The following is a 12,530-nucleotide window of genomic DNA, read 5'->3' as shown; positions in this document are numbered from 1 at the left end:
AGAGGACACAATCAGATAACTAAAATTGAAAGCTGCAAGGTAAATTCATACTATGGCAGCAGTCACCAGTGTTATGTGAAACTGTAGATTAATCTGTACCACGGTATGAGAGCATCACCTGTACCAGAATGCACGATTGGAATGAATGAGACTGTAAATGGGAGCAATTTACCGTTGACGGCTTAGCGTTGGATGTTGGGCAAGTCTGCACTTTGTTTTATTGTTACGCTAAATAGAAATTTTGGAACTTTTGAAAGCAGAAATTTTGCATTCAGTGGAAGAATGGCAGAACTACATTCTGTAGTTCTGTAGAAGTAACAGAGGCATACTACACTCAAAATATCTTCACTTGCAAGTGTCCCTGCTGGGCTCTGAGAAAACTAGATATTTCCTGGAAGGTAAATGTTCAGTCTTATGGCTTGAATTATGTAATTCCTCTAATAGCATCTGCTGCCAGGTATGATGACTGGCTAAAGTAGAAAATTCACAGCTAGACTGTCATAGAGTTGGTTAAGGTTTCCTTTTATGTTTTATCTCAATTTTGAAGAAAGTCAAGCATATATTCTTCTTCTTTTCTTTTTCTTTTTCTTTCTTTCTTTTTTTTTTGGTTGGAAACTCCTAAAGAGTTCATTCACTGTTCCTCCCCTAGGGTGTCTGATTTTTCCAGTGTACTGTTACTACCTGGTGAGATGATGTGTAGAGTTGATTACCATCAAAAGTAACTTGATTCATTATATTGCTTATATTATACCATTGTCTTTTTCAGAAAAGCTAGCCAAGAAATTTTGGGAAATGGAATAGCATATATGACTAATTGTTATAGCGTATAATTTGTAGTGGGATACATGACTAATGATTAATTTAACCATCTAAAATATAGGACCCTGATCAATCTGTTAAGTTATTAGGAATAGCTTGAGCATGGGCCACAAGAGACATTCCACAAACACTATTCTACTTACTGCATTCTTCTAACAATAAGTGCTTTAACACTATATGAGATGCTTTGGATTTTGGTGAACGTATATATGTCATTGAGTATCTTGTTAACATTTATACATAAGGGAACTGGAAATAAAACACATGATAACAAAAATGCAGCTGAAAGAGTAGCAGATTATATTTTGCAAAAATGATCTGTCTCTTTGTCTCTGTGCCTTTCTCTTTGCTTTCCTGTGCTTCTGTTTGGATACCTTGAGTTGACCTATCTTCCAGTTCATCACTCATTTATTTATTTTTGCTGTATAAAAGCTACTGTTAAATTCATTTCAGAGTTCTTCATTTCATATGTACTAGAGCATCTAGATTTTTAAAATTCGTTTTATAGACTCCAATTTACTGTTAAATCCTCTATGCGTTTTTCTCTTTTTTCATAGTTTTCTGTATATTCTGGAACATTTTAATTGGAATTATTTTAAATCCTCGTTAGGTAACCCCAATACTTGGATTACCTGTGGGTATAGTTCATTTTTTTTTTTCATTTTAGTCAAATGATCTATTTTGTGTTTGTGTTTATGTGTGTATATACGTGAACCTAGTAAAGTCTGACAATGCTAGATGTTTTGGGAAAAAATAAAAAACTTTAGAATCTTCAGATAATGTTATTTTCCTTTGGAAATGATCAATAGAGTAGTGGCTATTCTCATTAATTATGGACTGTCTTGAATTGAGGCTATATTGCATTCTTTATAAATCTAGATTTACCTTTCATTCGCTCTTGGGTTTCCAAAGTTTTCAACTATAATTCTCTTTTATTTTGTAGACCCATTGCTCTAGTGGCTTTTGAACTCTAATATTTGCCTAATGGAGCTTCGAAAAATGACCTGTTTGCTTGTCGGAGAACTTTTGCTAACGATTTTAGTCATGAATTCCAGTTAACTCTAGTATTCAGCAAATGTATTGAGGGAAACCAGTCATATCTTGTCATTGAAGTCCCCACGTCTGCACTAGAAATTCTTCCGGCATCTTTGTCTAGTCACAGAGCTATCCCCTGGGCTGTGATTTGGATCTTTAACCTCCTGCTCTAATCAGAATTAGGAAATTGTCTTAGAGTAGAAGTGGCTACAGGAGCTAGGTCACTTCTTCAAGATTTCTCCTGCTCTGGGCCCTTGTCTCTCTAATTCTGATTGACACAGTTAGCTTTCCACTCCTTCAAACAGATTATATCTATGTTTTGTTGACTTTTGTGGTCATTTTAGGTAGAGACACTGATTGGCTGTTGGAAACTCTATCCAACAAAAAGAAGAAATATATCAAAGCTTATTTTATGAGGTTTTTTCCATGTGGGGGAGATTACAAGTCATTATTAGATTCTCTTGTTAGAGCTCAACAGCGTGTTTGTGTATAAAATAAATACATAGCAAAATATCATACTGTACAGGTTATAGATACACATCTCAAATTCAAAAAGTATAGGAAAGTGGACACAGAGATCTTATTTTCCCATTCATTAATTTTTATAAGAGATGTGTCTTTTATTGAGCTTACAAACTCCTATATATTGAAAATATACGTTTAAATTTTTGACCAACCAGGCTGGCTGGCCCAATGCTAAATGATTATTAGTGATACAATGCATGATGCATAACGGAAGTATACAACCGAGGTAGGATTTGTGTGTGTGTGTGTGTGTGTGTGGTTTTAGTTTTTTTGTCTTTAGATTTTTTTTCTGGTGAAAATATGTAACAGCAAAATGTTTAAATTAGAAAACTGAGCTGCTGCTATTTCGAGAAAGGGAAAAAAAGAAAATTTTTATCTTATTTGTAAAATATAATTTCTCCTAATAATAATCCATTTTATACACATTATTTCAATTAAAAAACATTATTTACAAGCATATTTTACCAAAAAATCTTATTAAATAAAAGAGGGCTTCTTTTCTTTTTAATTGTAGCATTTTGTTATTAAGAAATATTACCAAATTCTTATTATTTATTATTTATACCATAGTATTCATTGTTTCTATGCATTTTATCCTGTCACTGTGTACATTTTAAGGACAATATTGAAAAATGTTTTAAGTTAATTTTTCTAAGTAGCAAATATTGCATTATTATTATTATTATTTTCTCATTATCATTAATATTATTGTTATTTATTTTTGACCACTGAGAACGGAAGCTTAACCAAACAGTGAATATTAAAATGCCTTCCCAGTTTGACCCAATCTAATCAACCACAGGACCAAATGTCCAGCTTTTCTGGGAAGTAAACCATATTGGGTTATAACTGAGCTGCAGTACTGTGTTGTGAAATTCTGGCCTTGATGAAATTCACAGCATCTTCCTTACAACAGGAGGAGTTTAGTCATGTTTCGACTGAATGTGGAGCATAACAAAAGTCCCAAGGTGGGCTATGATCTAATTCACTATGATGGCAGGTTTTGTTAAAAGTTGTTTTGTAAGCTAATTTGGAAATTGTTAGAATGGATTATTTCAGCATCTTATCCAAAAGAGACCTTGGGCTCTTGGAACTAATGATAGTATAATTAATATCATAGGGAGATAATCTTTGTTTGCCTGAATTCTGTTCCTGGCTATCTTTGTGGGTGGATATTCAGATTAGTGTCATCTCTTTGCTAGTAAATAGCATATGTGGATATTTTATGCGTCAGTAAAAAGGCAAAACAGTGATTATTAAATGATCAATAGGCACTCAGATCATATGGACCAGAGAAATCATAATATGGCACTACACTTTAAATTTCCTGGTTTAAGTAAATGCCCTAAAAGATTTTATGATTTTAATCAATCACTATAGATGGTTATCTGTTCCATTAGTAAATATATGTGCAGGAAACTCAATTACATATTGCTCCTTAGTATTCCATTCTAGAATTTTAGTACTCACTTATGTTTTGTTTGTTTGTTTGTTTATTTTGGTAATATAGTTCACTTCAGCAGATACTATAATAAATATATAAAAGTTATATATTTATAATGTAGTTAGTAGGTCGAAATTTTCCATAAAAAATATATCTATTGATCTCTTCCCACTTAACTTATTGTTCCAAAGAAAATTTCTCAACCCCAAAGATCATAACCAACTATGAACATGAGAACATTTTATGTTAACTACCTCTCAAGTACTATTTCTAAGACATATAGCATAGCCTCTACATCTGAAATCAGTAAACTTAAAAGAATAATCTTCCTTTCTCATTGACTAACTTCATGTATTTTTTGACTTCTTTTTTTTAAGATTGGAGTAATTTACTCCCAGATTTTTATGAAGTTGTATAATTATATACAACAGCTCATTATAATTCCCATCAATTAATGATCTGCCCTGGCCCCTTCAAATCCACTAGTGTTATAGATTGTCGGAAACTACAGCTTTCTCTTTACAAGATAAGCGTAAAGAGAAGGGCATGGGGCTTTTCTTCTGGAATGTGTGGTTATTTTATACACAGGTGCAGAGAGAGAATGAGGAGCAGATCATGTTATTGTAGAAGGTTTTTCTCATATACTAAACTTAAAGACCAAAAGTGTGGCCATGTTGGGGCCGGCCTGGTGGCGCAGCGGTTAAATTCGCACGTTCCGCTTCTCGGCGGCCCAGGGTTCGCTGGTTCGGATCCCAGGTGCGGAGATGGTACTGCTTGGCAGCCATGCTGTGGTAGGCGTCCCACGTATAAACTAGAGGAAGATGGGCACGGATGTTAGCTCAGAGCCAGGCTTCCTCGGCAAAAAGAGGAGGACTGGCAGTAGTTAGATGAGGGCTAATCTTCCTCAAAAAAACAAAACAAAACAAAAGTGTGGCCATGTATCCAATGCATGGAACGTCCAAACTATAACAAAGTAATTTAACACCACAACTGAGGTATAAAGAGTTTTCAGTTTACTAGATTAAACAGTAATATGTTGAACTATTACAAAAAAAACCTCCTTGACTGAATTAAAAAGAAATATATATAAACAGAAAAATTTGAGATTAGTTAAATTGAGTTGTTTCTTTGTTGCAAGTAACAGAAAAACTGGTACACCAAGGTTAAAATGGGGATTTATTGGCTGGAACAAAGACCTTTTAATGAGAAGAAGACTTTTTTGTTTTTTTATAACAATAGCAATAACCCTTTTTTGTAAATTGTTAAAGACTTACTGGCATGGTTAGCTATACTGAAGGACACTCATGATCATCAGGACTATTTGCACTCCTTGGGGAAGGCTCTAACTTCTCAAGTCCAAAATGATGTTCCTATTGGGGAGGTGGATGCCAAGAGAGATGCTGGGATCCAGGAGGCCAAAGCCAAAAAGGAAAAGGTGAGTGCTCAGCACCTGAGTGAGATGGAGATGACCAAGGGGCAGAGGGACTAGGAGCTGAGAAGGCTGTGTATGACATCAAAGTCACCACCAGCAGCTTGAGCTGGACTGTCAGCTTCAGGTGGCCAAGACTAAGCAGCAGATGGAGGAAAAGTGGGTACAGATGCAGGTGGTGGAGCAGGCACAGCAGGTGGCAGTGCAGGAGCCAGAGATCGCACACCGAGAGAAGGAGCTGGAGGTCCGAGTTCTGAAGCCAGTAGAAGTCTAGTGCTACAAGCTGGAGCACCTAGCTGAGGCAGAAACGTCTCAGCTGATTCTGCAGGCAGACAGAAGCCGAGTCTGTGCAGATGCGGGAGGATGCCAAGGCTTTGCCACAGAGATTGGAGCTCTGGGTCAAGCTTGAGAAGATGGCCAAGAAGGCAGAAGAGTTCCAGCAGTACCTGGAGGCTGCTTGGCTGGACATTCTGCTACAGAAGCTGCCCCAGGTGGCAGAGATCAGTGGTACCTTGATCTTGGCCAACAAGATCACATTGGGGTCCAGTGGAAGTGGGGCCGTGGGGGTGGCCAAAATGACCCAGTGTGGGAACACTAGCCTATGTGCCCTTTAAGCCATGCATTCCTGGGGCCCCTTGTCTGGGCTAGCGCTAGCACTCATGATGATAACAGTCCTGGGCTTAGTCAACCCAGCTGTTTCTCCCAGGATAGTTAGCACAAAGACTGCCTCCAACTGAGGGAACACGGAGGCCCTCAGGGGTTTCAGGGGGCATTCCAGTCCTTGGAATGCAGGTCTTACAGGGACAATCCCCCTTGGCAGGCACACAGCCTTTGTTCCTCTGCCTACTTAAGCCAGCTTCTCTCCGTGGGTGGTAGCGGGTGCACATTTCTGTCCAGCCAGCCGCCACTGGACATTCACTGTAAGTGATTCCCAATAAACCTATATGTTTCATTTGCTGTCTCTAGGTCTTTTCTTTGGTCTCTCTGAAGCCTATCCCACACTGCTCACCCAGCTGGGTGTGCAATGGGACTCCCAGGAGGTACTGGACACCCTAAGCTGCCTCCCTGAGAGCATGAGGAGAGTCAGAGGTGTCAGCATCTCCCAGGTGAACCTCAAGTATTTGTGAACAGCCTGAGCCCTCAACCTTCGCTGACACCCAGCCTCATGGACCAAGCTGCCTGAATGGTCCCCATACTGTATGCACTTCAACTGGCCTCCTTCAACTGGCATGTTCTTTGACAGTGGGGTTCCACCCCTCACCTCTCCTTGCCAAATAGCCTGTACATTGCCTTGGAGGGGAAGGGTTGCTTTCCTTCCCAGCCCCATGCAACCAAGACTGCCAGTCCACAAGAGGTTCCAGGCCAGCCTTCTGATTATCCCACCCCACCCCCAACTTAGTTAACTTGAGCTTCCTAATTAAATTAGACTGTCTGAGCTTGTTGTCTAGAATTCTTTCCTGACTAAGACTAGGGAATGACCTGGCCTGGAGGGAAGGGTCTCAACTTCACTTGTCAAATAAATTGCTAAATTTATTTAAATTAAAAAAAAACTCTAGTTTATTATTTACAGCTAATATAGAGATATGTAATCTCCATTCAGTAACATACAATAAGGAAAAAAAGCATTTTAAGCTGCTCAACATGATACAAATGTACTATTTTGCAGGGAAACCCCTCCCCACTCCCGCGTAATTTTGAAAGTCTTGCTATGAGGTATGGGCCACTTTTCTACACGTGTGTGTGTGTTTGTATTGCTTACCTGAACGTGATCACCAGATACAATACAGGATGCACAGTTAAATTTGAATTCCAGGTAGGAAACAAATATTATTTTCAATAAGTATATTCCAAATATTGCATGGGACATACACTACTTTTTTTTTTTTTTTAAAGATTGGCACCTGAGCTAACAACTGTTGCCAATCTTCTTCTTTTTCTTTTTTTTTCCTTTTCTGCCCTATATCCCCAAACAACACCGTACGTACTTGTATATCTTAGTTGCCGGGCCTTCTAGTTGTGGCATGTGAGATGCTGCCTCAATGCGGCCTGATGAGCAGTGCCATGTCTGCGCCCAGGATCCCAACCGGCGAAACCCCGGGCCACCACAGTGGACCACATGAACTTAATCACTTGGCCCTGGGGCCGGCCCCATACACTACTTTTTTGTTGCTGTTATTTAATGGAATTTCCAATTTAACTGGGCACCTTGTATTTTTTTTTTTTAGGAAGATTATCCCTGAGCTAACATCTGCTGCCAATTCTCCTCTTTTTGCTGAGGAAGACTGGCCCTGACCTAACATCCGAAGCACCTTGTATTTTTATTTGCTGAATTTGTGACCTACCCAGTAATCTTATATTAAATGTATTTTTACCTTGACTTAGCAGATTCCTTGCTACCAAAAGCTTTGATTTTATAAGACTCAGTACCACGAAGAGGGGAGCTACAGATAACAGGTTCTAGTTTGTCAATTTTAATCAGAGATAGGGAGAAGATTAGAGAAGTACCTAATATACGCTGGGTTTGGAGGATGCCAACACTTGTTAAGCATGAGCAAAACACTTATTTAAATTGTAACATTGTTTAATACTGGAATCAAAGGATTTTGCATTTGGGAACTGAGCAAGAAATCTTCAAATATTGAAGTGTTTTGGCTACTTTGGGTCTTGAGTTTAAGGAAGTTTGCACATGTGATAAATGTGGTACAAAGAGGACTGATCTGAATGAAAGAGAAAAGAGAACAATCTGGCATTAACCAGGGAGACTCTGTCTCCCTGTGGTTAGAAATTGGCTACTAAGCAAATAACCTAGAAGGTGGTTGATTTCTCTAGACAAAGCAAGATTCCTAAAAGCTGACTTTGATGAAGGCCAGAGACTGAAAAGACATGGAGTGCAGTAGAAGCCTGATCCCTCAAGCATTGTCTCTGCGTTCTCCTTCAACAGTTCTACCTGACAATAATGCGGTAACTCTACTCATGAGAATACAGCTGCAGTGGAACCTGAAAGCAAAGTGTGGACTAACCACACAATGTTGTTTTGATCTCCCCTTAGGCAGATGGAAAGAGAAGGTACAGACAATAGAAACACTCAAGCTGCAAGAGTAGACCATGGAATCAGATGGTTCAGGATTAAAACCTACCTTCCCAACCTTCTAGTCCTCTGAGCCAAATTATGTTCACTAATGGTATTATGAATTCACTTTCCTAAATGCTAAAATGTCAATAGCAAAAATTCAGTAATAATTTTATGGGATCCATAGTAGACTGGGACAATTAAATGCATTTTTATGTCAAAATGATTTGCTTATATAAGTGAAGAAAATGTTAGCTATTGCTATTCACTTCAAAATATGTATGTCAAAAGATATTCTGCATGACATCGATGGTTTTTGAGATTGGCTTTATGAACAAGCCTATTGTCAATTTTTGTAAAGTAATACATAAAATTAAAAGTATGTGTATTCTGTAGCTTTAGGTACATTGTTCCATATAGTTTGCTTAAACTTTGTAATTAGATAAAGTTTATTTATCATAATTTTCAGATAAAAGAACAGCAAATTGACCCCATAGGAAAATAAGGTAGAAAAATAATAAAGATAAGATAGGAAATTAATGGCATAAATAAAAACACATAGAGGAGATAACAACAAATATAAAGATAAAAATTCAATGTTAATTCCTTTATAACAGTAATAAACATCACAATTACCAAACAAGAATGGTGGTAAACATAAGGGAAAATCAGCACCCCAGCCTCCACAAAAAATACTTATAACATATATATATATATATATATATATATATCATGTCACTATAGATTCAGTACTTCATAAGCTGATCATGAGAAGATATGTGTAAAATTTTATGCCAATAATTTAGTAAATGTACATGAAAAAGGATAAATGCTTTGAAATAAAGTAACATAGAAAACCTGACAAAAAGAAATTTTGTGTAGTATGATATGTATTCAAAAAATAAAATCTAAAATTGAACTTCTTCCCAGAAAAATGACTCCAACAGGGTAATTTTTGTAAGCATTTAAGGAAGAAACAATATGACCCTTTCGTAAATTTTTTTTTTGTGATAGCAGGAAGAGACAAAAATTCAAACTTGTTTTATGTGGCCAACAAAATTTTAATGTTAAAACTCAACAAAGACAAAATAGACAGCCCAGAAATACATTCATATAAATATAGTCAATTGATCTTTGACAAATGAATAAAAGCAATACAATACAGCAAAGACAGTCTCTTTAGCAAATAGTGCTGGAAAACTGGGCATCTACATGCAAAAAAATGAATCTCAATACAGACTTTATACCTGTCAGAAGAATTATCTCAAAATGGATCAAAACTTAAATGTAATGTACAAAACTATAAAACTCCTAAGAGAGAACATAGGAAAAAACACAAATAATCTTCGCTATGGTGATAGCTGTTTAGATACAACATCAAAGGCAAATCCATAAAGAGAAAAATAATAATAATAAGCTGGACTTCATTAAAATTAAAAACGTCTGCTCTGCAAGAGACAATGTCAACAGACTCAGAAGACAAGCCACAGACTGGGGGAAAATATTTGCAAAAGACACATCTGATAAAGAGCTATAATCCAAAATATACAGAGAACTCTTAAAACTCAACAATAAGAAAACAAACACACAAAAAAGATTAAAAAATGGGCCAAAGACCTTAACAGACAGCTCACCAGAGAAGATATATAGATGGCAAGTAAGCATAGGAAAAGATGCTTCACGCCATACGTCATCAGGGAAATGCAAATTAAAACAACAAGGAAATACCATTACATATCTATTAGAATGGACAAAATCCAGAACACTGATAACACCAAATGCCAAGGAAGATGTGGAGCAACAGGAACTCTTATTCATTGCTGATAGGAATGCAGAATGGTACGGCCACCTTGGAAGACAATTTGGTGGTTTCTTACAAAATTAGACATACTCTTACCATTTGATCTAGCAATTATGGATTGCACAAGTTATGTTCACACAAAAACCTGCACATAGATGTTTATAGAAGCTTTATTCATAATTGCCAAAACTTGGAAGCAACCAAGATGCCCTTCAATAAGTGAATGCATAAATAAAACTATGGTACATCGTGATGGAATGTTATTTAGCGCTAAAAAGAAATGAACTGTAGAGCCATGAAAAGACATGGAGGAACCCTGAATGCATATTACTAACTGAAAGAAGTCAATGTGAAAAGGCTGCATACTATATGATTTGGAATATATGGCGTGCTTGAAAAAGCAAAACTATGGAGACAGTAAAAAGATCAGCAGTTTCCTGGGGAGGGGTGGTGAGACAAATAGGTGGAGCACAGAGAATTATAGAGCAGGGAAATACTCTGTATTATACTATAATGATGGATACTTGCCATTATACTTTTGTCCAAATCTGTAGACTGCACACCACCAAGAGGGAACTGTAATGTAAAACTGTGATAATAGTGTGTCAATGTAGGTTCACCAATTGTAACAAATGTACCACTATGGTGACTGATATTGATAAAGAGGGAGGCTAGGCATGTGTGGGAGCAAAGGATATATAGAAATCTCTGTTCCTCTCAATATTGATGTGAACATAAAACTGCTTTAAGAAAATAAACTCTTTAAAAAACATATAAGCAAACAAAACTCAACAAGGACATTACAAGAAATTAAATTTATAGGCCAATAATCTCATATAATCACAAAGAAATTGAAATGCAAAGTTGTTTTAAATTTGAAAATCAATGTAATTCATTATGTTAGTAAACAAGGAGAAGTTTCTTATGATTATCTCAATAGATATAAATTAGCCTCCTTGAAAAAAAAAGCAGCAAAATAAAAGTAGAAGGGAATTCTCTTCATATGATAAAGAATATATACCCAAAATTGTTATATTAAATGTAATGGTAAATTACTGACAGCTTCATTCTGCCAGTGAAAACAGACAAGGATACTATCATCATTAGTATTCAACATTGTAATGGAAGCTCAAGTGAGTGCAAAATCTGATGTCTATGAATTGGAAAGAAAAAGTAAAACTGTCGTCTTTCACTTACGAATATAGGAAATGTAAAAGAATTTATAGCCAAAATAGTGTAATTATTAAATGAAAACAGCAAGTTTGCTAAATACAAGATGTTTATTAAAACAATCTATTGTATCTCTATGTATGACAAACATGTTTATAGAAAATGAAATTGAAATAGTCACTACTTCAATAACATTAATAAATTTAGCAGAATACATTTAAGGAATAAATTTTTTTAAATATATAATTCATCTTCATAGAAATCTATGAAACATTATTGAGAGAAACTTAAGAAGATCTAAAGAAAGAAGGATATTCCATGTTATTTTATTGAAAAATTCAATATTTTAAATATGTCAAACCATTGCAAAATTGATCTAGGATTCTATGTAGTCCTAGTAAAATGTCATCAAGTTTCTTTCCTTTCTTTCTTTTTTTTGTAGAAATGGATTTATAATTTTGAAAATTATCATGCAAAAGCAACTGGCCAAAAGCACTCAAGATAAGAAGAGAGTTGGAGGACTATCATATATCAAGATTTATTTTATATTTAAAATAATTAAAAGAGTAGAGTGTGGTTGGAGTGGAACACAATAGAAAAGCCAGGGTCATATGCATGCATACTTGGTCACTTGTTTTGTGACAAAGGTGGTACTATGGAGCAATTGGGGAAGGATAGTTCTTTCAATGAATTAGGCAGCATTAATTGTGTGCACATACGGAAGAGAATGAAATATAACTCCAATTTGACCTCACTTACCAAAACAAATTGTGTAGGAAATGTAAAACAACAAATATACTAAAATTTAAAATAAAATAATATGCAAATATCTGGATTAGGGGAATTTCTTCATAGGATACAAGGACATTTTAAGAAAAATGACATTTATATTAAAAATTTGTTTCAAAAATGACATCCTTAAGAAGATGAAAAGTCAGACCATGGAGTAGAAGAATATATTCGCAAAATATGTAACCAAATAAAGAGTCTAGTCTAGAATATATGTTAAGAACTCCTTCAAATCAAAAAAAACATAGACATCACGAAATAATATTGGCTAAAAGACTACAACACATATAGTAGAAGAGGGTATCAAAATGGCCAATGAAAATATGAAAACGTTTTCACATTACTTAATAAACCAGAAAATAAAACTTCCAACTACAATATATCACTTCTTGCCCTCTACTCCAGTTGAGATGCTTGAGAGAGAGGGAGAAAGAAACAATCTTGACGA

General features: G+C 35.9%; 1 pseudogene; it reads left to right on the top strand.

Moving 5' to 3' along the window:
- The window catches only part of LOC103552026 (flotillin-1-like), a 102,128-nt pseudogene extending 95,740 nt beyond the window's left edge, over window positions 1-6,388 (top strand).
- The last annotated feature ends 6,142 nt before the right edge of the window (window positions 6,389-12,530 follow it).

The sequence above is a fragment of the Equus przewalskii genome, chromosome 16 (genome assembly GCF_037783145.1).
Source record: "Equus przewalskii isolate Varuska chromosome 16, EquPr2, whole genome shotgun sequence".
NCBI classification, from domain to species: domain Eukaryota; kingdom Metazoa; phylum Chordata; class Mammalia; order Perissodactyla; family Equidae; genus Equus; species Equus przewalskii.
The sequence above is the reverse complement of the archived record's forward strand: the minus strand, read 5'-3'. Positions and strand labels throughout refer to the sequence as shown.